Below are 27,071 nucleotides of genomic sequence, written 5' to 3'. Positions count from 1 at the left end.
TAATAAGGATGCTTTTACTGATTAAATATATGCCAATATGTGGTACGTCAGGTCTGAAAATATCAGGCTGTTCTCATGCACTATTTGTATGTATACCTATGAAAAGTAATGCACCACAATTCCTCGATAACCCACATAAATCATGAGCCAATAATTGAAATACAAAAATTACTCTTTCCACTAAAACTACGGCTCATATGGCAACATCTGTCAAAATAATACCAAGTATGATTTTTTTTACTTACTGTGCAAGCACATGTTGCTGCTAAATATATTGAATGAATGCAAAAGTTCAGAGAATAATGAATCTTATATTCTCATAAAAACGTCAGTGCTTAGATAACCGATAGGATTCTACCACAACTTAAACAACAGAAAAGCCATTTAATACTGTACGGGCCGAGTTTCTAGTACCCCGAGCCCAAAATAAAGCCTCTTAACACTTAAAAGAAATGATTGATGATGACTTCCTACTCACAGCAAATGGGCGCAAGTCAGGATTTTCCCCTTAATGCAGGTGTCAGTAATCCTCCTTTGACTCTTCAAGTGATGTTTTTAGCCTGAGGAAATGCTTGACCAGATTCCTCCCTTACTGCGTAGAAACAGTGTAATCTCTCAATCCTTGACACAGCAAATAAACACTGCACAGAAGGAGAGCCCGGCAACTTTATCTCTTCCTTCCTTCCGTATTGTCTGGTTGACAAGTTTCAGGGGAACCTCACTGAGGAGAGAAAAGAAGAGACATATTTCTTAGGTAACAAGCCCAAAGGGGCTGTGGCTGGGGATTGAAGGTTAAGTGCATGTAGTAATACTCACAAAAAGGAACTTAACACCTTAGGATATAATGACATTGCATACACTTCCTTTTTGGTTGTCCATTTGGTTACAATCTCTTCCTTAAGGGAGAAAAACGGCCCTGTTATCCTGTTACACAATATGGGAAGATAGGATTCTGAGATAAGAAAATATAAATAAGTTGGTTGACTGAATAATGTGGTGATTATACATTTATTGCAATTTCTGTCAAAGTAATACTACTTTGTAAATGTAATAATTATTAGTCAAATTAAAAACAATCTCAGAGAGTAAAGTAAGCCCTTCTGAGGAGAAAATTATTTTGGGCTTCTTTTGTGTCCCTGACTCAGATGCTCACATTGCTGAAGCCACAGCACCTAATTGGAGGTTAATGTCTTTTAACCTCTCTCATAAATTATTCCTTCAGATACCTGAACTCCCACTCCTCCAGTTGCCCACCCCTCACTTTAATTGGACTGGACACCTTTTTTCCCAGGAGATGACTGCACAGTATCATGGCTTCAGGTGCAGGCTTTTTCTTTAGCTACAGTTTAGCTATAGATTGTATTTGGATATGACGGAGATCATTCCAAATCAGACTGAGTAAAAAATATGATATCAACTATAGACCACAAATATGCTGTCTTAACAACAGCAAACTAGACCCTTATTGACGCCTGGACACTGTATTTAAATTATAAGTTCCAGAAACTGTAAGGGGACAAGATGCATATATATATATATATATATATATATATATGTGGTGATAGGCGTTTGCCCAATGCACAAAACAGCATGTAGCAAAACGACTTTCCTTCGCCTGATATTGAAAGACAACAAATGCCTGTTTCCCCTTTCAAGGCCTCTTCAGGCCTTTTGTTTATACATAGTTTATGTTTCTTACTCATTTAGAGATATTTTTTTAAATTAGTTCAGACCTGAATGTTATGAATGTACCCGTTTTCATGTATGCTGATTTGATGCAGCCATTTATATATGCACTATAATTAATTATAGTGCAAATGTAGTTGCAGTGCACAGCTTCAGTTCAGATCTGGAAGGCAACTCTGTGTTAGATGTCAGCAAGATGAAACCGGACTATGTAGTCAGTCAACTCAAGCGCCTATTGTATATACTGATGTCAGGAAGCGGGAATTTCTAACTTTCCAGTACCTAGAAAAATATCAATATGCAATAACATTTTTTTATACCATGATGAAAAAATTACACTGAGGGCATGCAATTGATTAAAAAAAAAAAAAAAAGATAAACATAACAAGTCTAAAACACAAACGATGACTTTTCTTTTCTCAGCTAGTAGTAGAGAACGGCAGAACGACTGTAGTAAACATCAACAATAAGAGTATTGATACTGCGGAAAATCAGTACAGAAACTAGCCCAAACATTAAGCATTGATATGTATATTGATAAATTGATATTTTCGACAGCACTGACACCCATGTCTCTAAAATGCACTTTAACGCACACTTTCTATTTTGGCATTTTGCATTCTTCTTCTCGTCCACTGGGACAAAAAGTAACTATAGCAGTACAGTGATGGATATATGCGACTTGACCTTACATTTCAGTCTGTACCAATCAAAGAGTTTGCCTGCTGTTGATTTGACTATTAACCATTCGTTCAACCTTCTGAACTCCCAAAAGAATCACGTTCCTCATGCCAAAAGCCAGTTTACAGCAACTAAAGTATGTCCTCTCCAGCTCTGATCTTTGCAAATAGGTTTTGCTACTTTTAAACACCTCGTCTCCATTGCAACATTTCCAGTTCTACTTTCAAATGGATCCTTAACAATTTCCCCTTTATTATTAATATTAATCTCATTTTAAACGTGGCACCATACTGAGATTTTGTACTGCTGAAAAATTCTCGGGTAATTTATTAAAGTTTTAAAATAATTGTTCAGTCTTTCTAATGAAACTCAAAAATGAAATGATGATATTAACAGGAAAGATATTAGATTTACAATATACATTTCATGTTAATTATTATGTCATTAAATGAAAAGGAGATTATTTCACAATTAGCTCAAATTGTATTATTTTGTTCATTACATTCCTGATTTATTCTATTAATAGGAAGTTATTATCTCTCACAATTGCAATACTGTTGACATTTCATTTCGAGGTAAGCATGAACACAATTCACATTACAGTTATGTTTTTAAAAGTGACAAAAGGGGGAAATATAAATCTCTTCCTGATGCCCAGGGGGCAGTATTGGCTGCACATAATCCATCTACAACTGCAATATTGCATATTAACCTCTGTAGTCATACAGGCATAATGCTTAAATATTTCCTCAAGAGTCATATAAAAAAAAAACTGTTGTTCAGCTTGGTGTCAACTAAAATACAAATTGAACTGTGTAACAAGCCTGAGGAGATTTTTGCTTTGGTCTTTTTATGTACAACCTGTAAACAAGATTGTTTACATCTGCTGCTAAGCAAACAGATTGGAGTTCACCAGACAAAGCATAAAGCAGGTTTGATAGAGACACGACAGATCCTGAGGCCCAGGATCAGCAGCACTAATGGGATTAGATCTGCCGCGCACACACCAAACACCAGGCTGCGAGCTGACGGAGGAACTTGAGACCTATACACTTTCACTCAAAGTCAAAATAATCCATCACTGTGACAAAATGAAAATGAATTAATATTTCAATTTTTAGTCTATGTAGTCATGAAAATAGCTATTATTCATAACATAAAGTCTGTCCTTCATTGCTGAGGGGACTTTTCAGATTCTCCTTTTTTAGTTTAACCTCTAAGGGGCAGCAGAGGCCTGCATTTACCAGCAGCAGGTCAACTTTGAGCAATGACTGTCAAGTGGGACCCTCTCAGTTCCAAGACTTAGGAAACAGCAGTAAGGAACAAAGGACCAAAGTTCAACAGACTACTAAAAATCAAAGTGTGGCTGTATTACCTGATGTAGTAGGGACATTATTTTTGTCCTTATTTATTGTAATATTTTGTCTTTTTTTTGTCAATTACCTGATTAGTTTTAAAGCAAATTTGAGTTTTGAAGGAGGATCAAATGGGTAAGTTTTAAGGCAGAAACAAATCCTCTTTCTCTCTGTCACACACACACACACACACACACACACACACACACACACACACACACACACACACACACACACACACACACACACACAGGCTTCATTCGGTGAGCTCGTTTTCCTTCTTTCAGCAAACAGGTTGATATGGTGAGACAGAGCTGCTGGGTGGGCTTCACTGTGGTGGAGTAGAGGGCCCTCAGTTCAAGGCTATCAAGTAAAGTGTTCCTTTATTTAAGAAAAAAAAAGAAACGAGCTGAAAATTTTTAGTGATAAGTGAAAAACGTGGCTGGGGCAGTTCTCGGGGTCGAGCTGTGGGATGCGACACAGATTAATAAAGAGAGCAGGTCTGAGGAGGGAGAGGGTGACGGTGAGGTTAGCTGGAGGGCCGGACAGCGCTAGATGAAAGTGGGAACTCTCTCCCACAGCTGTCAGCAGTTTTTAATGCAAACTTTGCTATTGATTGGCCGAGCCGGCCAGGTTCTACCACCAAAACTTTTCTAGTTTCTCGAATGTTGGATGGACTGTGTGGCACGAAGGGTCCAGTATCAGGTTTGTCATCTTGAGAATGCACTTCAACTAAAACTGTAGTTATATCTATTATACCAACATACTTTATTTTTTTTGTAGAGTGAGCTATGTGTTAGTTTTATTTGTAACTGAAAGAACTGTTTCATTTTTGTAGCTGTGAAATGGCAGTTTACTGTAATGGAAGCTTTCCAGGGCTCCAAAGAGCAAGCCTGCATTCACTTTAACCTGTTTCAATCCATTTAAAGTGTGTGAAATCAGCACCTATATTTATCCCAGATATGAACAAGTGAGGGTCCATGTTGAATACAGTAATCTTTAGCCTTTACACAGCACTGTAATTGAATCAAGCCATGATCTTTCATCCCTGTAGTTATTTTAAGACATGAATGACACAACAAAAATTGAAATGCACCCCTCCCCTTTCCCATTTCAACAAAAGGTCAGAAATTCAATCACCACCGCTGCTATTGCTATAATAATATATGTATGGGAAACAGCCACAGTTACTGACCGCCAAATTCTTTGGCTGCCTTTGGTCATTTTGTCTTGCCTAAGAACAGAGGCGTCTCTCACTGGAGTTATCCATTAATCCCAGCGGGCTGAGTACGAGCGCACAGCACCTACAGATTCTCTGATTCTTAAATCTGTTCAGTTCATTTGAAGCACCTTGTCAGCACTGCGTGTGTATTCTGAGACATTATTTCTATGTACACAGTAACATCTATTTTGACTATTTATTATCTCCTTTATTGATTTTCTGAATATCACTATATTCATTTGAATAAGACCTTTATTTTGTGGATTATTTTTGGATTGAAAAGGGCCATCGCACATGTTTTAATTCAAGTATTATCTGCAGTAATTTCACAAGAATTGGTCAGTTGTTTATAGCAAATTGTGCATTATATATCCTAGATAAAAATGTATGATAGATATGAATGAATTTGTGTGTATTTTTTTTCTGCAGAGGTGAGAGAGAGCATCAGTGGTAATTCCCCTTTTTTCTCAGGCAGGAATACATTGTTACTGACTCACTGTACATCAGATAAATTGTTGAACTTCTGCAAGAACACACAAACGAACAAAAGTCTAACACAAAAGTCAAACACCGACACATTTTTAATCTCATTGCCTTGTTCAAAATCATAATTTTTTTAATCAACAACATTGTTTCATGATAAAGAATTTGACATTAGTGAGAGCCAGTAAATAAGAAAACTGTTTCAGAGCTGAGAGAGATGAGAGAGTGAAGGAGTGGGTGTAACGTTAACACCATGATACACAGTATACGAGAGTGGGAGAGGAAATGTGGACTGGGAGAACAAAGTGAGTGAGGTAAATGGAGGAAGTGGAGTTCAGTCGAAATAAGCAGCCTCATTAATGCACCGTCACAGCTTTCATTAGCCTCCAAGAACAAGCTGCACCAATATAAATCACACAGAAAGAGATGTAAAAAAAAAAGTTACATCTAACAAAAGACAATCAACAGATTAGACTGAACTGAATCTCTGGATTTTATGTGGGTGTGTTTTACTACATGAGTAGCAGTAAATTAGCCTGTATTTTAAACACGATTGAAGTGAATTCTTGAAGAACTTCAGAGCATCTTGTCATGGATACACTCAACTGCCTCCTTACCAACTCCCCATGTGCAGTACTTTTTTCTTGTAGGACACGATAATATGAAAAGAAGAATTGTTCATTTCTGCTTTTAGGGGAAATTGTGCACAATTGTATGGAGTAAATCATAAATAGAGAATTATTTTTTTGAGAATACTCAAAAGGATTTAAAAAAATACCTTGAGCTTCTCTCGTAAATTTTGCCCTTGTTTTCTAAAGAAACTGGCTGTTGCAAAAAGACAGTTTTCCTGTTGCGAAGAAGAGACAAATGTTTCCTATTGTGATATTTTTTTTGCCAGTGCTCTTGCTGTTTCTTGCAGCAGGCATTTTTAAACCCTTGCATCTATTACCTTTCACCGGGTAAATACCTAATGCAGGAAACATTTGTCAATGTATGCAGCTGGCTGAACAGAATAGATTATTAGGAAGTGAGGGGAAAAACACACTGCCTCTCCAAACAGCACAAAGCTCGCCATACAAAGTGTGTTTCTCTACCTCATACATACGGAAATGGCAGCACTGGCCACTAGCAGACATAAATTGTAATTCATGTTCAATAATAAGAATATTAAACAAACAATTATTGTAATAAATGTGGATCTACAGTGTATTAGTCAAGTCTAATTAATTATTTACAGGTTTTAAAGAGCAGACAGAAAATGCTCAGTGATCACAGAATAAAAGACAATAAACAAGAGGCTCATTTTGAGTAGAAGCTATTGGACCAGAGGTTGTGTTTGTGTGTTTTTGCATGCACATGCATGTGTGTCTGTCTGAGTGTTTGTGTGTGTGCAAAAGGTGTGTGAGGAATTTATGTGGTTTGTATTGTGGTGTTTACATCAAGCCTCATTAGGGATTTATAGCTGACACACTGCAGCTCATTCATTCAGACATGCTGGGGTCAACACAGTGGAAAAGCATGATACACTTATTGTAAATAATTGAAGGAGAGTACAAAAATACAAATTACTGAGTACTAAATGGGCTCATAATGTGATGTAGGAAATTTTGTGATACAATATGCAGTGACCATCTGCAAAAACACTGAATATTATAGAAATCTTCTAAAAACACATTTTTTAATCATCTAAAACAGCCATAAATGAAATTGATGTACAATTATAGAAAGTTAAAGAAGACTTTTATTCAGATATTGGATCATTTGCAATTAAATAAGAGGATACTGCCTATATTCAATGTAACCAAGGCTTGCAGTTAGAAAAAAGAGCAAACAGAAGAAAATAGGTTTTCTGTTACTTGAAGTTTCTAGCTGAATAGAAGCAACACATGATGCAGCGATATTCTTTTGGGTGAAACATTTCAAAGCATCTAAAATTTTCACAATCGCTCAGCCACTGGCAATAGTCCTCTATAGTAGGCTCTACACAACCAGAATGTACTTGGCAATGGTAAAGAAAAACTAAAAACATCAATAGTATACTGGCCTCCTGTTGGGTCCTGTGGCCAGTGTTGTGCAAACAGCAGAAAGTTGCGGCGTGTGAAGGGTAATGGGACATCCAATGCCAGGGGACAGCAGGCGGCAGAGTCACACACCGCTGCCGAAAGAAAGATGAAGTAATCTCAGGAAACAAGTAGACACACTCCACTTCGAATTTCGCCCCAAACAAGATTAAAGTGACATTATTCTATGAGAGTGTGGCAAGAGTATTAATCTTACACATAGAGGCAGAGGCTAGACAAACACAGGCTGGCTGCAAGAGTATGGGAGCACATTCTTTATTTTGTCAGGATGTGGTGAGGTTAGAAGTGGAGGAGAGAGCAGCATCATCTCATTTTGTAATGCACTGATAGGGCCATTACCCCTCCTTTTTAACTGTTTTGATAGCATCTCTTGTGTATAAGTGTTACGTAATGAAACAATTATGTGTTTTGATGTGCATTTTACTAATGTTACGTATTCCATTCAGACAGTTTTTTTCATTTGAGTTCATTTTCTCAACTAAAACACTCAAGGAGGCTGGTTTTGTTTTGACATTGGTGGGACATATGAAATAGGGTATTGGGGGTCCTCTGCCAGAAAATTTTCAGCATTAAACACTTGATTTACCACATTCTGGGGAATTTTTAGGCGCCAATTTCACTTTGTTATCAAATGAAAATCTGAAATTTGTATTTTGCCGGACATCAACTGTTAACATAGATACACAAATACCAAACCACATTTAACCAAACAATAAAACCATACCACAAATGCTAAAAATCACAGCAGACATTATGAAAAGTAGACGCAGTGTAACAAATTATTAATTGCATTTACTTTAGTGTTTGACCCAGGTAACCCTGAGGCTACCTAAAAGCCCTCAAATAGGATGATGGGCTGAATCTTCTGTGTGACAGCACAAGCTGATATTCTTTAAATAAAGTGTGAGAGGGATCGGACGTAACATTACCCGCTAGAGACAACATGCTTTAAGTATACGTAGCTTGAAAACTTGACTCAACAGTCTACTGAAAATCTTTGAATAGATATGTAGCAGTTATTTTTTTGTGCCTTTTCTGCATCAATTTACAGTGTAAATGTCTTGAATTTTGTCCTCTGCTACTACTTGTTTTTGGGTAAAATGAACATGTTCTAAATATTTAGAGCGACATGTCCCCCCTGAAATCTACACCTGTGATATCATTGATGCATGATAATCACCTTTTCCAGCAAAAAATATACTGACCAGCTTAAAGCCATAGTTATATGAACTGATAATCCATTTATGTGGAGTGAAGGTGGCTTCACTCTTTTTGTCTTGTTTAATTTAGTAGTGACAACATAGATAAACATGCTCACATAAGAAGAAATAGCAACAGATTCATGTATATTAGGTATTATTACCAAGACTTTTAAGAGTAAAACAAATGTGTTGAATAAATTAAGTAGTTATGTGTTCTAGTAAGTTTGGCCAGAGAACCAAAGCATCCCCACCCATGTCATTAAAGAATTCATCAGTTTCAATTTTACTAAATGAGCGTTACATTGAGGTTTTGTTTAGAACCTGTTGCATAAATAAGCCGGTCCCTAAAACCCCACTGAGAAAGACAGAGCTTTAATGAGTGGGGTTTAAGCCCCTCCACCCATCGACTCCTCCACTCTCAGCTTGGTCTCCTAATGAGCCATCATCATGCAAAACTGCCAGCTTGATACACATTAATTGGATTTTCACTTTTTCACCAATTAATTGACCAGCATTGTCATGTTGGCCGGCCTCCGAGGGCCTCTAAGAAAATGGGGAAGCTTCCCCTTTTTACTCTCACTGACTCTAATAGCCGCTGACTGGAGAAGGGAAGCATTTTTCTTTTCTTTTCTTCTTTACTACAGAGATCAGCTATCTCATTATAGGCTTATGACATTTGTTGGAGCCAATCCCTTTGTGCAGAGAAAACAGTTTGTGTGCTGCTCAGTTGAAGCCTTTACAGTTTGTTAACCTGCCTCTGCTAGTGCCAGGGCCCCCGGGGGGAAAGCCTGATGTGCAGTGAGTGACTCAGATTCCTTGCACCCTAGAGGACAGACCACAGGGTGAGGGAGAGCAATCCCACGCAGCCTTGTTCAGCAAGCACCAAAACAAGGAATGAATGTGGCCACGGCATTTCACAACTGTTATATGATATGTTGACACATCAGTGCTGTTTCCAGTTCTGCCAGGGGGCAGAGTTGTTCACATGAATCCTTGCAGTTCAGATCCACTCTGTGAAGGAGCAGCAAAACAAAAAAATATCTGTTAGATTTAAAAATAAAAAAAGCAAAGACAAATGTGACCTTTAGTTAATCATCTACCCAAACTGATATTTGGAGGGCAGATTCTTACCAGGTTGCAGTTGTGTTATGACTTTGGTTGTTTAAATATTAACAAAGTCTTAATGCTGTTTACAGTTGGGCCCCATGGTGATGGCAACGATAGTGGAAAGGAAGAGTATCACTGTGGCAAGAAGAAACCGGCATAAGAGCAACGTAGGTGCATATGGAAGCTTATCACACAGGATTCACCTTTAACTTCTTGCGGAACAAGGTTCATTTTATGTTTGAGACTGTTTGCAATTTTTTTTTCTCTTTCAAATTTTGAGAGAGGAGGGGTGGGGAGTGCTGGGGAGGGAGGTTTCTTTGACAAAGGGTAGGGATATATAAATGGTTGTATTTTGTATGATTTTTAAACACCCTCAGAACCTCAAAATTTGCAAGTTTGAAAGGCATGTTTTATCCAAAAAAAAAATAAAATATATATATATATATATATATATGTATGTAGCCACCTCTCTATTCTGATAAACTGAGTACAGTCCCTTAGTGACTACTCGACTGCAAAGGCAGATTTGTGAACAAATCCAAACCTATGGTGACCCGAGAGATTAAACTCAGTGAAATGAAAAGTAAAGAGCGGACTGATTGTTAATCGGATCAACGTGTTGCCGTGAAGAGGACATCCTGAGGCTGACCATAGTTTGACCACACTATAGCTCATTATGCCTGCATTGCTTTGCTCCACTGACTGGTGAGCAGCTTCAGGTCAGGATGACGTGAACCATTGATTGGTGCATTTTGTGATGCATTGCTTATTTATTTAAACATCAGTTATGCTGTAATTGCATTTGCAAACATTACATGCTTAATTTGTCACAAAAAGAGAAACATCCTCCATCATAACACACAACAAAAGTAAAATAAATGCTATTTTGACAGAGTGCGTTTACCAGAAAGCAACATTTCCTTCAAATGAATCAAATGCACCCCCATTATAAAATGGTGGAAATAATTCATTATATTGGAAGTAAAAATAAACAGGGTGTTATTGCGTCTGAATGACAGGATGGGTAACTTTTTGCACCAGTAGCTTTCAGAGAACAGTGAGTGTTATTGATCCTTCACTTCATTTTGACAATTATTTAATGTAATAGTTGTCTAAATGGGTGCAACTCGATGTTAGAGCCATTCACTCACCCTGAAGTGTACAAAAACAATAGCTGCAACAACAGCTCTCTGGGGTCAATGAAAGGACACTTTGTCAGCAACTCTTTTTAAAGGTAACAACCTTACCTTTTCAGTAGCTGAAAATAAACCATTCTCCTCAATCAATATCGCTCCAGTCAGAGAAGGTTGAAGGTTAGAGGTCAAACCTGGATGAAACCTTTGATTGGATAATCAAGGGCAATAGCCTTAATTAATTGATTTAGGGTTCAGGGGGAGGAGTGGTTTTTAACATATATTGTGTTGGTTTCCGTAACCATGAAGGATTCCATTATTTATGTAAGAGAGTCCATTATGTCACATTGGGGGGAAAAAATAGGCGTTTTTAATGGCATCAACATTTAATCAAGCAGAACTTCATTAATCCACATAATTAATTGAGCAGGCTTTGCTATGTTCCTTTTGCTACCTTTACTTTCTGGTCGGACGGACATGTTTCACCATTATTGTTGTCCCATCCCTCCAAGGGTTGTGAGTTAATCTGCATGACCCAGCACCTGTCACATACTAATAAACACAGAACTAATTGACTTTGTTGCCCCACTTATCAGCTGCCTCACCAGTCAAAGCAACCTCTGAGATTTTTGTTTGTTTACAGCAGGACTACCAGGTGTGTCTCATCAAGCAAGAAAAATATACTTTATTATATTAGTGTTATGGGGTCATTATAGTGGAGAACAATGTATCAGAGAGTAGCTTGAAAATACAGCGCAGGGTTTTTGATGACAGGGAAATAGCACGGCGATACACCAAGGAAATAATAAGAAGGTTCAGATGTAAATTCCCATAATCTCTGTCAGTATGTAAATTGATTAATATACTTTTTTTTTCTTTATAAATGATGAGTTCTGCCATTTATTGTGCCATGCACATGCAAGTGTCCAGCCCACATGGGCTTACTCTGGCAGTGTTAGAAAATGTATCAGAAATGGACAAAATGTAAATGTAAATGTAAATATAATTTGACATTACAAAAACAAAGCCTCCTTTTCTAATATGCAACTCAGATTTTTTAAAATAATATACATTTCATCAGACATGAATACTTTTACAATGTAAATAATTTTAAATGCATGAAAATGTAAAAATCTTTAAACAGAATTTGCATGGCAAACCCCTGAGATTTATTTTGTGATCCTGCTTACACATTACTACACTTTATACAAAATACACTATGCTACATTGTGAGACTGTCCTCCCCAGAAAAAGAAGAGCAATAATCTCTTTCAGAAAGTGTCCCAAAATGATATTTGTTTACATACAAGTGGCAAAGCCTTGTACTGGCAGCAGCAGTTATATTGGTAGCAAAGAAAGCATTAGTGTGACATTATTATACACGCACAAAGTTTGAGTGGCTGTGGCCATTCCCTGGCCTTGTGTTTGTTATTGTAACCATGATAACAAAGGTCCCATAACCTAAGTAAAGTGAGTCAGAGAGAGTGGTAAACAAGCCTGACAAAAGTGTGTATTTTGTAACCAGAGTTTGGGACATTTCCACCCATGTTTGTAGCAATCAAAGCAGGTATTTGCAAAACATGATGTTTCTTATCCCTATCCAAGTGATTTTTGTACCTAAACCTAACCACAAGTTAAACACAGCATTGTGACAGCATGACATTGAAAACTGAAACATCAAGAAGAGTAAAGTTTCAACATATCTGAAACCTACAAATTTAACTTATCAGTGGTTTGCAGAAATGCACAATACCAACATCTCCTCTGGCAATTGAGTTACGACCTGAACCTTACAGGGATTCTGTTTTTTTTTATGAACTAACCCAAGCCTGACGCAGTAAATGCAAACTGAAGCACAAACAGCACTTATTTAAGAACTTAAAGCACCATCTAAACATGACCCAAACCCAAATTAATTTGTAATTATTTGTCTGAACTGGACCGTCTCATCCTGCTGGGCTCGGATTTGATATCCATACGCTGGTGTAAGATCAGAAAATGGGTTCATTTTTGAAACAATGTTGTCCCGTCAGATCAAGAAATACTTAAAAATTCTGCCTTGGGGATCAAGGACCAACAACATACTTTGTAATTTTGCAAACAATAACAAAATAAAAACATGAAACAATACATAGACAATTTGTTAATTTGAAGTCCTTAGTTCATTTGGGGTTAGAAGTTTGTCATCGAGCTCTAGAGGTGGTGGCCTCCTGTATCAGAGGGCTGGATACGCTGGCAACAAAGACGAGTGCTGACCATGTAAAACCATGGCTGAAGTGCCCTACTTATCCAGCAGCACAGCAGGGGGAGAATGTGCCAGCTATATACGGAGTAACCACATGTAACAGTGTGTTCCCTCTTTACACTACTCTCTCTCTCTCGCTCTCTCTCTCGCTCTCTCTGTTGCTCTTGTTGTCTCTTCCCTTTACACACTTACGTGCACACATGCACACGCACACACAATGGCTGTTCAAAGTTTTTCCAGGGTATTTCTCGGTTAATTAACAGATTAGTGGTGTGGGGCAGCTCTGAAGTTCAGGGGTCAAGACTAAACCCTCTAACTGGGAGGATAATCAGTGGCAGGTGGGTCCACACTTCTCCTGTTGCCCCTCACAAACCCCTCCCCTCTTGACTTGACTTGTGGCAAAATAAGCCCCCACCACCACCGACGCTCTTGACTCCAGCCACTGTTAATGCACCTGAAAGACAGAGAGAGAGGTGGTGCGAGGGGGAGAGTAACAGGGGTGAGGAGGGGATGGGACAGTATTTGAAAGGAGCAGGAGGAGAGGCCTACATTGGATAAGTTCTGGAAATGTGCCATCCTTTTATACGCGCTGCCAGGACCCATATTTACAAAACTGACCAGTGGGATTCTCTGAACACAGTTTCACTGAATGGAACATGGACTATAGAACCGTAGACCTGGGGCTAATGCTATAAAATAGAAATACAATAAGAGAGACGGGTGCAAAGAGAATGAGGGCTTGAGTCTCTCTCTTTTTTTTTTTTTTTTTTTTACCCAGTCTGCATTCATTGCTCCCATATTCCATTCCAGGTTCTGCTTGGTGGAGAACTCCATTGTGAGCTTGTGAATGGGAGACTTTGGGAGTGTCTCTCCTTCTATTAATTAGGACTGGCCAGCGTTTCCGCTCCCCTGTGAGCCCCTTCATTATTATTTCTTCACATTCTTTTGCAAAAGTTAACCCCATTCCTTCGCTCGCACTTCAAAGACCTCTGACAAAGATGCAGTCTCTGAAAAAGAAAAGTGAAAATTTAAGTTTTAATTTCAGAGAATTTGAAAGCTTTTTCCTTGAGAAGCAAATATATTTATTTTTAACAAAAAGGGTGGTCACAATACTACAATTTCTAACTCGATACCTAGAAAAAAACTTAATATCATTTTCAATACCATTAAAAAATTAAGAGGCATACAATACAACAAGCAACATTAATGACAACAATATTTTTAAGTTGCCTCAGGTAGTGCAAACCCCACTTTTCAGACACATAATTGTGGTAACTTGTTAAATTAACACTGCTCATTAATGTTACACACAAGCAGGACTGATAATGTCGGCTACCTAGTTAGCACATTAATGTTAGTTGTTCTGTTATTATTAGTCAATAGGCACCATCTAAATGATAGCATAACAAATGACTCATAATCAGGGCTGTCAAAGGATTATTTTGTAAGTTGCGTTTAATTGCAGAATTACAATCATTAATTGCGATTAATCGTATTTTTTTTAATCACGTTGTCAATTCCATTATTTCACATTTCGAAACAGTTTTGAAGTCCAGGTAAAGCAGTTCTTTCCAGATTGTCTTGATTACCCACAGAACCCATTTTCATTTAGAAATCTTGAGGTCGGAGGTCAAGGGATCCCTGTGAAATGGCCATGCCGTTTTTCAATTGCCAAAATTTTGTTTAAGTTTGGAATGTAATTTAGCCCCTTGCTGAGAACTTGACGTGGTATGCCACTGAATTCCTTAGGTCTTCTAGTTTTCAATGATACCAGTATCATCACTCCAGTTTAAAAACTCCGCCCAATACAGCCTCTAAAAGACAGGAAGGTAGGGCATTGGCTATTATGAAAAATTTAAATAATCGCATCAAGGTTAAAGCTGACAGCCCTGTATAGCGTATTCATATGTTTTCATTAGTTTTTCATTTTCTGTAAATAAAAATTGTTTTTGTCCCCATAGAACGAACCGTTCATAGCGTCTATATACAGAGGGGGGTCCTCTTTCATGGCTGACCCCTAATATTTATTGCTGACAACAAAATAGTCCTATTATGTAAGAAAATAAGATAATAAGAAAAACCTGGTGACAATATTTACTAAAGAACTTTGAGTATTTGACGCACGGGTGAAACACTAAACAATGTACAAAGACATCGACGAGCTTCACAATTACTATTTACTATTAATATGCATTAATGAAGTACACTGATTCGGTACATACACACTTATTGAAATACCAACCTAAAATACACCTCCCCTACATCTGTGGTGAACATCAGCGAGCAAAGAAGTCCTGGGGTGCATTCTACCGCTGCCCAGCGGGCATCCATTTGCTGGAAAAAAAAATCACTTTGCCTCATTAGCTACACACACTCTTAGTTTGTCACAATGCCTTTGCTTGAGTCCTGCTAACAGAGCCCCCCCTCCTCTCTTTTTCTAGGTGGAGACTTCAGGGGCCAGAGGCACAGTTTGGGTGAGTGAGGCCTTTTCTTTCTACCCCTCTCCTAGCTGGTTTAAGGGTTGTAATTATCTTTTGCTGGGGGAGGCTGTAAATTGGATTAAAGTGGAGGGTCTCGGCTGAGTGGATCACCCCCCTACCCTCAGCCCTCCACTTCCCCCGCCATCTCACCACTTGGTGGGCCACACGCTGATAAAGTGCGGAAAACCGGATTTGGATTCAGCCTCAGCATTCATGGCTTCCTGCCGGAAAAAATGAAATTTTCCAACAGAAGGGGCCAGTATGCCTGTGGTATCTGTCCGTGTGGTGTATTTCATCTGGCCTCACTCTTCCAGAAACACCATTACCTACGTTATCAGTGTGAACCGACTCAGCCTGACTGGACGAGGAAGCCTGGCCAAATACTATCCATATAGTCTCTGGCCATCTCAGCATTGTAGCTCTCGTCAGTGTTGGTGGGCTGAATTATAGTTTATTTTGGGTTGTTTTTTTTTATTGGCAGTTAATGATTCAGGATTTTCTGATATATTGAATGTTTATTGCTATAATGGATCCCTTAAGACATTGAAAAATAGTCTGTTTAATGCTCACAACTTATGTTACAGGATCCACAGAAAAAACACGAACATATAGGCAGTTAACATCAAAATTTGGGGGACAAAGCAAGAAACGCAGATAGGGAGAGGATGACTTTTTGGGGGTGAAGTCGCTTTCCTGGTGATCGTAAAATTCTAATCCTGTCGTGGAATGTCTCCTGGTCTTTACGGATTGCTGGGATACTGGTGCGTGAAATGGCAAGTCTACCTTTCCAAATGATGTGAACCCTGTTTTCACTGAAATTGCAAAAGCTCTTACAACCCATGGCAGTGGCAGCATTTGCATTGAATCCTGCGCGATTAGAGAAACTGTGGCTTACTTTTTTGTTTTTAGCCTCTGCTATATTTATATTCATGGCAAAGACACAGCAACACCTGTTAAACCTATCGTACTGCAATAACCTTACCTTTACATAAGTTAAATCTCTGAGCACTTTTTCCGTTACCGATTGTTATCCTGTCCTCCCCCTTGTATATACTCAGATATATTTATATGTGTACCCTTCATGTATATGTGAGTGCAAACACATGTATATGTTTTTCTACGCAGATGTCTGCTTGTGGCTATACCTTTATTGCATAGGTGTAGATTTTGGGGGTGAAACAGGGGACAACTCCTCCTCAATATTTAAAACAAGTGCATTTGTCTCCTTATTAAAAACATACTTTTATTTTGACAAAATTACAGACATTAACATCATAAATGATGCAGAAAAGGCACAAATTGCAGCATAAAAATTCACCGGAAATACAGTGTTTGATGCTCAATTTTTTGTTGTGGACAACACAAACCCCCTGTTTGATATGCATCCCCTCCAATCTTGGAACGAAACCTGTGCCCTTAATTCAGTGTTTTTTCTGACGTGGCAACATCTCTAAAGGAAGCGTTTTATGTGTTATAATAATGGATATGAATATTTGGGGAAACTTCAGCAAATCAACTATCAAAGTTTAAAAGTAACCACTGACAAATGTGGTGCAAAATGTATTGCTATTGATGCATTTATGTGAATTACAAAAATTGCAGTAATGCATGATCAGACATTATTCTCCATAAGCTCAAGATATAAAAAACAATCAATGACGCTTACACCGGACAAACACCTTTACATGTTCACAATCTTTCTTCAGGTCAAAGTTTTATGTCTCTCACTTCCAATCCAAATTTGTGAATGGAGTAAGTGAAGTAGCGTAAGGGTTTTCTCAGAGGTAATACCAAACTAGGTTGAGTGGTCCCCTATTGCGGGTATAATGACCTGAAACCTGAAGAGCAATGAAAGAGAGTCTATTGAGGAGGGTTTTTCCATTCACGTAAAATGTCAATGCATTTTCCAACAGACACTTACAAGGGATCAGTGGACCCTCAAGTGTTCATGAAGAAAATAACCTTTCAGTACTACACAGGGATGCTGCTCGCCTGAGCCATTCTACGACCATAACACCTCTAATGATTTAACCAAATAGCTTTGGCATTTTAGGAAGATAGAGAAAAAATTGAAGACAGAAAAAATAAAAACACAAGAAAACATCAGCGGTTTACTTATGCCTTCAAGCAATCTACATGAAACGATCAAGCAAAAGGCCACACAGAGTGCAATCGAGTAAGCTATCTTGCTTCTTGGGTTTTAGTTACCAGCGTGGAGGTGTTTTTCGCAAGGCGCTAGAAAAACAGAGCTATCTGGGATGCTCTTCTTTTGATGTTTCCTCAGCCTCCCAGCTCTTTTTCCTGCCCTGAGATAAATGGGTGGGAGTGCTGCTGGTAGGAGATTCTTCAACACAGTGGGAGCTCAGGGCCGTCACCACGAGTGTTTGTCTAAGATATGGACTGTTTGTAGTACTCCCCACTACTAATTCATTTATTATTACACACAAGAAATACGGTCGGGAAAAAAATGTTGTTGTTTTTTTTTTTCATTGTACATCATGATGCCACCTCCCTTTTGTTTTTAAACATTGGAATAAGTGATTTTTAAAATTTTTTTTTATTCAAATCATTTTATCTCTTAAGTATGCTCATAAAATATATTCAGTGATGAATTAAACACAGCCACTGTGTCTAATGACTAGGAAAAAGGCCATTTACCGTGCATTATTATGAAGAGGCATTGGAGTTAGAAAAACAATAAATGTTCACAAACACAGCTTTTAATTTGTAACTTTTAATGGATTTGCAAACAAATAAAGTTGTATTGATATGAGCAAATTCTAAAAGTTGACACAGTAGCCTCCTCTTTTGAGGACACTGTGTACAAAAGGGCTTCGCTAATCCAGGTTTGTGTGTGGATCACCCACAGATTAGACATATTTAGACCGGATATGGGGCAGCAAATGAGGGCATTCTGTCTCTGTGTTTATTAGACAGTAGTCCGAACCTCCTTTCATCTTTAATTTCCTGCCGTGTCATCCTAAGACAAAGATCAAACAGGGGACAAAGTGACCCTCCACGCTCCAGACTCCTCTGAGGAGACTGAAGAACCCCCACTGTTCACTCTCCCCGACCCTATCTCCCTCCACTTCCTCTTCACTTCACCCTCCTCCACAGGCCGGCCCTTAAAAGGTAAAAACTTATCAAAGCTATTTGTCCGCAATGAGCCTGTTCATCCTGCGTTACTGATTAGTGATTGACTCGGGAACCATTTGTACACTCGCAACTTGATTCTGTCATTGACGAATACCATGTCACTCCCCGAGATTTAATGTTCCGTACAAGCAACCGTGAATCCGTCACGTTGACTTAATCTGCTTTTAATTTGTATTTCGACTTCTTCCGTATCTCCTTGGTGTTCGCCCCTTCGAAATGGCCGTTCAGTGCGCCTCTCCTTTCTCATCAGAAAACTTTGATTGCCAATCTGCGCGATCCACGTCAATCAAACATCTGTTCAGTGTTTTGTCCACTCCTGCACCTGCTGACCTCCAAGTGACCTGCAAAATAAGCAGCGAGGCGGGAAACTACAGGAAGCGATTTACTCTCCCAAAGCTACCTTGGAGCAGGAGAGCCAATCAGGGCTCTGCGCAGAGTGTCCATTTTTTTGATTAAATGTACTCCAGACCGGGCTTCTTATGTTTGATTTTCTTTCTTTTTAACGGCACCCTCAGTGTTACATAGGCAAAGGGGAGGTGAAATTTCTCCCTTCCAAATGGATTGCAATTTCCCTCCATTTAGCACCTGAAGGTAATTAGCTTGAAGAGATTGCAGAGTGAGAAACACGTTCATGGAACATTAACTCTCGCACATTCTCCAGTTGCAGGGAATTAATAGGAAAGATTAAAGTTTAAAGAGAGCAAATGCCATTAGCTCACAAACCCCTTCTCAGGGGCTGCAACCAAACCATGCTAAACCAATGCTGCTTTTAAAATAGCTTTTTTTCCCTTCATCATGTTACATGCAAAGTTTCATAGGTGTATTAGTGTGCACACTTTGATGTATGTGTATGTGCGGCAGAGGCACAGTTGCCTGCAGCTTTATATTTTCCTCTTTATTGAGTTTTTTTGTGTCCTCTCCACTGCCCCTGCATTATGCTAATGACCAGCTTGGCATGTGCTAAATTTAGCACAAGCAAACTAGAGAAGATGTAAACAGATCAAATAATCAGTGCAGATTTTGATACACTTTTGCCTTATCAAATCCTTTTTGCTGTGCCTTCTGGGATTTTTTAAGTCTCTATATGTGTATCTAATCATTTATTTCTATCATACATTGAGTTTTTGTTCGGATATACTTTTCTCCACTTATTTGCCCATTTAGCCATTCATCCATCAATCTATCTACCTTAAGGGGATAGAGGAGGAGACGGCAATTGGCAATGAATTTTTAGAGGCCATCCCACTCACAGATTCCATCATTGCCTGAAAAATTCTGTAAGGTAAAAAAAAAAATGAAATTGAGACATGGTAGAATTTATTGCCCAGAAAATTCCATTCTACTATCTGATTTGAAAAGTCCAGTCCTCCTAGCTTCAGAAAATCTATTTCCCCACATTTTAATACCCCGCGTAGCAGTCCTCATAATTCATTCGAGTGTGTTAAGCTCAGTTTTATTAGATCTGAAACAAATTTTGGTGGGGATCTTATAGGTCATTAACCATGGAGTAATTTTATCCTTGTTTCCCTAATGATGCCATAATGGTGAGTGAATTTCTTAACTAAAGACCAAAGAACATTGTGAAGGTCAGCTTCATCTGCAGGCTCCTTCAAGCGCTTCTCAGAGAGATTGGAAAAGTCGCACATTTTTGAGGAGTCATTAATAACCTTAAAGCTGAGAGCCTATTTGCGTTCTCGCTCTCTACCTTTTAATTTCCCTGCTTTTTCACCCTCTCTCTCTCTTTTTCTCTCTCTCCTGCTCTCTGTCTTTTCCTGGTCTTTGATTGCCCTCGTGCAGAAAGAAAGGAATGTTGTGTGTATGAGTGAACGGGTTAGTGAGAGTCAGGGAAAAAGAGAGGGAGAGCAGAAATGGTAGTGCAGTGACATACAGATCCCAGATGTGATGCTGCTATAATTTGAATTTTATGCCTTTGTTATCGCTTTAATCATTTTCTTTATTCGTTTTGTTTCAGTGGTCTGGGAGAGACACCTGATAGGGTAAACCACCTAGGGACCCATTTTTATTTGGAATGTGGTGCAAGGTCTAATTAGAATTTGAATTTTGCTGAGCCTTGAAATGGCTGGTACTTTATCCTGATCGCCTTAGATATTGTTCCAAGTCAATCATTTGTCATCGCAAAGCATGCCGGGAAGGTTCTGCTAATGAAGCCCTGGGTTTGTTCGCCATTTTTTTTGCTGCCCTGGCATTTTTGTCCATTTAGGCAGCCTGATGTGAGGACAACATATATCCACGTTACGACACCAGCAGGAGCGCACTGTGGTTGGACTGCTGGTGTCACATCCATCCGAGGCCTGTCACCATTCAGTGTCTGCACACTGTACAGGATTTCAGTCTTTTACAGAATGCATTTTATTTTTTCAAAGAAAGCAGTCAGTGAGTTAGCGCTTCTCTCATATTTAACACTGTAAAATTTGACGAGTTGATCTTACTTAAAATAATCTTGAAAACCGATTTCTTTGCAGTGGGAAGTAAATATAACAATTAATTTTTATTTTTACGCTTTCTTGTAATTGTTAATTTAACTTAATTTTGTAAAGTTGTAATTTAAAAATGTAAATCTAAATTACCTTGTTCTTTCTAAGTGGAAGCAACTTCAGTAAACTAAGTTACTCTGACTTAACTTGATCATCTCAAAGAGGATTTTGCAAATCATGAAATTAAGAAATCTGAGAGTTCTGTTTTGTTAACATGTTTAAGAAAATACAAATATGACTGAAATATGTTTGCAACCAACAGAATAAAGATATATAGCATAAAAACTTGGCTTACTGATGTTTCTAAAACTTAGAAAGATTGATACAATTAAACTTGTCATTTTTCAATTACAACTGCACACAATTAAGTAAACATAACTATATTTTAAGTAAACATAACAATTAGACATAAAGTACACAAATTAAGACTAATAGTTATATTTACTTACATTTTTCAAGCCAGTCAATTTGCTATATTTTTTTCAGGTAAATTTTTACTGTGTACATATAGTAGTGGAATGAGACCTGCAGTTATACAGTTTTGAGAACAATTTTCATCAACAATATCTTCTCTATTAAGTATTTTCTTCTTTACCACCACATTTCAGTGGTTGTTTTTTCAGCCAGAGTTGCTTTTTATAACTTACAAAACATGATGCATTGTTAAAGATGAAATTCTTATGATTTTGTGGTCTTCTTGATGTTCCTGGGTACAGCTTAAGTAGCTGAATGCATCCAGGAGAAGTTACAAAAAATAAAGTGCAGAAAAAACACAAATAGTGAGGCGAAACACCAACCTGACAAAGCTTGATCCAAAATGAGAGTGAATCTGGGGTTGGCCTTAACTTTCACTTTTGCTGCTGATACTGTTAAAAAAACAGTAACAGGCAATTTCTGCGTAGTATGCTTTTTATAATACTATTGATACTTCAGTACTTGATAGATTGATATTTTAAGTGCAGTGATATCGGTACTGATGATAATCTGAGTACGTCTTCCACCACTGTCTACAAATTGTGGAGAAAAAGAGAGAGTTTAAAGTAAAAACAAAAGAATAGAAACCTTACTATAAGAATAAAAAAACATAGTTAAATACCAGCTTATGTTTTCTTTGCAGTTTTTAAGTCACACCTGTTTATTAGAAACCTCCTAACTTCTTGGTCTGCGTTCAAAGTCAGTTCCCCCACAGTGTGAGAGCATTTGTGTGTGTCTCTCATTTAGATGGATTCCTCGCAGGGACAGGGGACTACAAGCTGTCCTGTACGTCGCTGTGTGAACAGGAAAAAGTAATGGTGTTTTGTCACAGCCTATCTGGGCTAACGTGTGTCCTCCTCTCAGGTCCCCTCCGATGCATTTTATTTCCCGAGCACCTCCTTTGGAGAGATTGGAGCTGACAGGCGTTAACATTTAGAAATGTACCAATAAATGGCATTCATGGGTGCTGATATGCAGTTTGCTGCTGCCATATGAAGGGCAATGCACCTGCTGTGTGTGCAACACTGGAATATTAACTTCAGACTGGTTATTATCTATTAATTATGATATAGATGCATTGTGCTGGAGGATGATGCATACTGTAGAAGTCCCTTTATCATTTATGCAGAATGTATTCAGTTGCATTATAAACCGCTCTCCCTCAGATCTGCTTGAGTGGGCAGGTATCTCTCGACCATACACACGGGACTAGACTTTTCTGTTAATTGTGTTTAAATCTAATTGGAACTGAAGTAAAAAGTCTGGAGAGCCTGCTTTGAACTCCTTTGAAAATAAAATAAAATTCTTCTGACAAGATGATGGATCACCTGTAAGTCTACCTGACACTGAAATTAGGGTTTTTAATGACATGCTGCCTCCTCCTAGATGTGAAATTCAAATTCCCTCCCTGGTCTCCCTCCCTGTCGTCACCTGTCCCTTTGACTCGCGTACGCCAAACACAGGCACTTTGTCTTTGTCACTGGGAGCAGGACAATGTTTTTCACCAGCAAGCTTTTGTATTAACCAATCTCATATGGAACTGAGGACATAGCTCATTGAGCACCGTGTTGTTGTTACGTGAGCGTATTTTTCCTTTCATAGGGACCAGCCACAGATTTCTTGTACCACTCATTTCATCCCTGCTGCAGAGGGCTCCTTATTGTTCAATACATCATCAGAACTGAATTCAAATTTCTCACAATTTATAGATCAGATAAAGAAATTAAATTATAGTTTCAGTTTAAAAAATATGCACATGAATACATATTTATGCAGAAGTACTATTGAGAAATGCTCTAAAATATTCACTCTCAGACACATTGGATTAAAACTGAACTGAGTTGATCTTGATGTTTGAGCTCCCCTGGCACAGCATATGATGCTGGTATGGTGTCACCTGTAATCAGGTGTGGCACCTCACATGAAAACCCGCATCGGCTCCCTTGTCACCCCACAACGCTCTGTTTCGACGGGGGCCACGGTAATCCATCCTGAAGCATGAAGGAAAGGCCCGGGCTGGCTCTGGGACTGAGGGCAGTGAGAAGCAAATGAAAAATCAATGCTACTGTGACACATTAACTTATCCCCCAATTTCATAACTGGCATTCGGTGTCAGGAGAAATCTGTAGTGTGGAGGTGGCTGGTCGGGCCTTATTGGCTTTCATGGCCACCGTGTGCTCTCAGCTGGTGGAGGAAGTGGGCGAAAGTGGGGAGTTGCAGAAAAAATAATAAAAGACAGTGAAAACTCAAGGACTTCATCAGTTGTAGCTGCTGGGATCGTGGTGAGCAACACGTGCAGGCAGTGCTTTGGGCTTAGCTCAGCAAATGAAGCCATGTATCAGTTTCTTTGTGCATTATTGTACATATTTGATGTCCCACTATTAAATGTCCAGTGTGTAGGAAAAAGGGGCATCTATTGGTAGAAATGGTTTGTGATATTCAAAGCTATGTTTTCAATCGTTTATAATCAGCTGAAAATAAGAGTCGTTTTAGACACCTTAGAATGAGCCATTTATATCTAACTTCCACCGGCTGGACGGCTATTCCAATTTAGTGCCCCTCGAAAATAATTTAATTGCATGTGTCTTCTTAAGAAATGTCACCAAATCAAATGGAGGAAATCCTGACGGTGAAATGAGTCATTTCGCAGATGTTGTGACCCTCACAATGATTTATCCATTTATTTACAGAGGTCTCTTTCCCAATGTGAGCCTGTGGGGAAAAACTCTCTTTGGGCCCCACAGCATCACATGAAGGACCTGAATGGTGTAGTTCCACTTATGACCAACATGTAAAACTGGCTTCAAAGCCTGCCGCTGTTCCTGGGGGCTTGTCTTCCAGAGATTCTGCCATGTTGTTCTACAGTAGCCCAGAATGGACAAAGCAAATATTAGGTCTAAATAGGACCATTCCCATTGTGACATTTTTGCATCACACACCATAGTAAAAAAAAAAACGGATCAAATAATGAAGTATATTAATCACGCTTTAGTTGCTTCAAGCATATATTGCAGGAAAACCAAATTTGGTACATTGTCGTATATATATTTTGTATAAATATTTTGCAAGTCGGATGATGTGTTTGATAAAAAGCGATTCAGGTGGAAATGTTTATGCTTTTGCATTTCAGTTATGTGTAAACTTAAAGGTCCGGTCTGTAGGATTTTGTGGTATCTAGTGGTAAGGTTGTAGATTGCGTGTTCGAGAATGATGGTGGCCCTATGCCTTGAGGAAAATATGGTGGCAGACACACACTGGATCTTTAATTTCAGTGGGGTTGGTACATTACATGTTAGTAATTTAGGTTTCCTAATTTTTTACTTGCTTATTTTCACTACAAAAGTCCTTTCATTTATTTAACAGAAATAAATAAATGAGGATTTTCAATGAGAAATAGAGGAGAAATGGTTTAAGAAAGTGACAGATTTTATTGCTGTCTTTGCCTTTGAAGCTCCTCTTAATTCAAAATAAGCTTGCCATTCATCTGTCACATCATAACAATAATAATCTACAGCAAGTCAGTGGAAATAGTGGAGAGAAAAATAGCCTTCACTTGGAGAGCCGGCCTAATCAGTACTCTCTCTCAACTGTTAAATGTATTTAAACACTAAATTAACAACCCATAAAGGGCCTCTGGTACACTACATTCAAATTAGAGCCAGTTCTTATTTACTGCCACAGAACTGCAAAAGTGACACTTTCCCTGATCACATTAAGAAAAGCAACGGAGTGACCTTGGCGTAATGGAGGTGGATGAGATATGAGCGCCACCACCCTCATCCTCAAAAACACACAGATTCCCTGTATCCTCAGCCAGCAGGCGGGGATGAAAAAAAGGGAGAATGATAGAAAGAGGATGACTGTCCTCATCTACAGTGTCATTAAATCATCAGCTAATGGTGTTAGCATCAGTTCAGCTACTAATGCTGTGGCCAACCAGTCAGATTTATGGGACTGACATCTGAGAGTTGAAAAACAGAAGAAAGACAGAAACACTGCAGGTCTTAGTTTTAGAAAAAGCCCAGCCAGCTTGTGGTTCACCTCTAAGTTCTGTGCCGGGGGTGTTGGTGTCATCTTGTTTAGTGGGAGTTGATCGTTCACATATTTAATGCTTTAATTACACCTCAACAGCTGTGCACAGTGATTTAAGTTTATGGATGTGAAAGCTCTTAATTATGAAGCAAAACGCATAAAGTCATTTCTGATGGTGGATGCAGACAATTAAATTTATTTAAGATTTTCTGCAGCGGCAGAGTAAACGGCTTTCTGAAAATGACCCTTACTGAAATGCACAATATGCTGTAATGCGTTCCATAATGTACGATCAGTGTGAACAGAAGGCATCAATCAGGAGGCGTCATCGGGAAGTAAAGAACGAATTCTTGTTTTTCATATTTATAGCTCACAAAAAATCTGTTTCTAAACAATGGAAGGACATGAGAGGGACAAGTATGTGAACCTCACAAAAAAAAAAAAGATGCACCTTCATGTCAGGGTATATTTTGGGGTTTGTTGTGCCCTAACAATGGGGATGCAGTACTCGGTTCTCTATCCACCAGTGTGGCAGTGGTAGCAGCGGCAGGTTCTGGTTTGGCATTGGCACAAACAAACAAAGGAAACAAAAATAATGATTTATCAATACATATAGATTTTATAGTCATTTTTCTCAGTATCAACTTCTCTTTCCCAGCTTGTCAAATACTGACACGTGGTCAGTGGTTGTCAGCGTCCGATACTGACTCACCGAGGCACCCTTTAGGGGCAGTATGAGATGCACCGTGTGGTGGTATTTTCTGAAAAACGAAAGAAAGTCTGCTTTGGTTGGGCTGGGAGATGTGGATCAAACAAACTCTGGACTTTGATCTGGGAGACATTTCGTCCACTATGTGAAACCAAAAGTTGATCAAGCTTTTTTCACAATGTAGTGTGCTAGTATATATTGTATACCACCACAGGGATGTATGTCATTGTTAGTTACAGATGTAATTATTTTAAGCCAAACCCTGATGCATTTTTTGTAGCGTAAACCCAAAAAACTGAACTAGGAAACTAACATTCTAACTTTATTTTGGAAAGAAACATTGCATGCATATGCATTTAACGAGTTAAAACTGTTTATTTTAAAAAGACGCAACATGTAATTGGCTTTCATTTACTCACCATCCCTAAGCATTGAAAATGATGCAGGAGGGGTACCTGGAGTGTTATATTTTAATGTATAGAGCCCCTGACTAAGCGTCAATATATTGCAAGTTAGAAATGAGAATGTGT

The 27,071-nt window shown here is 38.6% G+C and overlaps 1 long non-coding RNA gene across 4 annotated transcripts in view; it reads left to right on the top strand.

Annotated features, from left to right (window-relative positions):
• LOC148187685 (uncharacterized) overlaps positions 1 to 27,071 on the top strand; it is a 105,781-nt gene that overhangs the window by 10,644 nt on the left and 68,066 nt on the right. For 2 of the 4 annotated variants that reach the window (XR_015778411.1, XR_015778413.1), the window contains exons 2-3: positions 9,907 to 9,984; positions 15,637 to 15,669. This is a non-coding gene — a long non-coding RNA (uncharacterized LOC148187685). The remainder of the gene's footprint in view (positions 1 to 9,906; positions 9,985 to 15,636; positions 15,670 to 27,071) is intronic. The other 2 variants (XR_015778410.1, XR_015778412.1) reach the window with 1 other exon arrangement.

The sequence above is a fragment of the Plectropomus leopardus genome, chromosome 13 (assembly GCF_026936395.1).
Source record: "Plectropomus leopardus strain MGB_pleo_1.0 chromosome 13, ASM2693639v1, whole genome shotgun sequence".
Taxonomy (NCBI): Eukaryota; Metazoa; Chordata; class Actinopteri; order Perciformes; family Serranidae; genus Plectropomus; species Plectropomus leopardus.
Note: the sequence above shows the minus strand (reverse complement) of the source record. Positions and strands in the feature narration are given on the sequence as shown.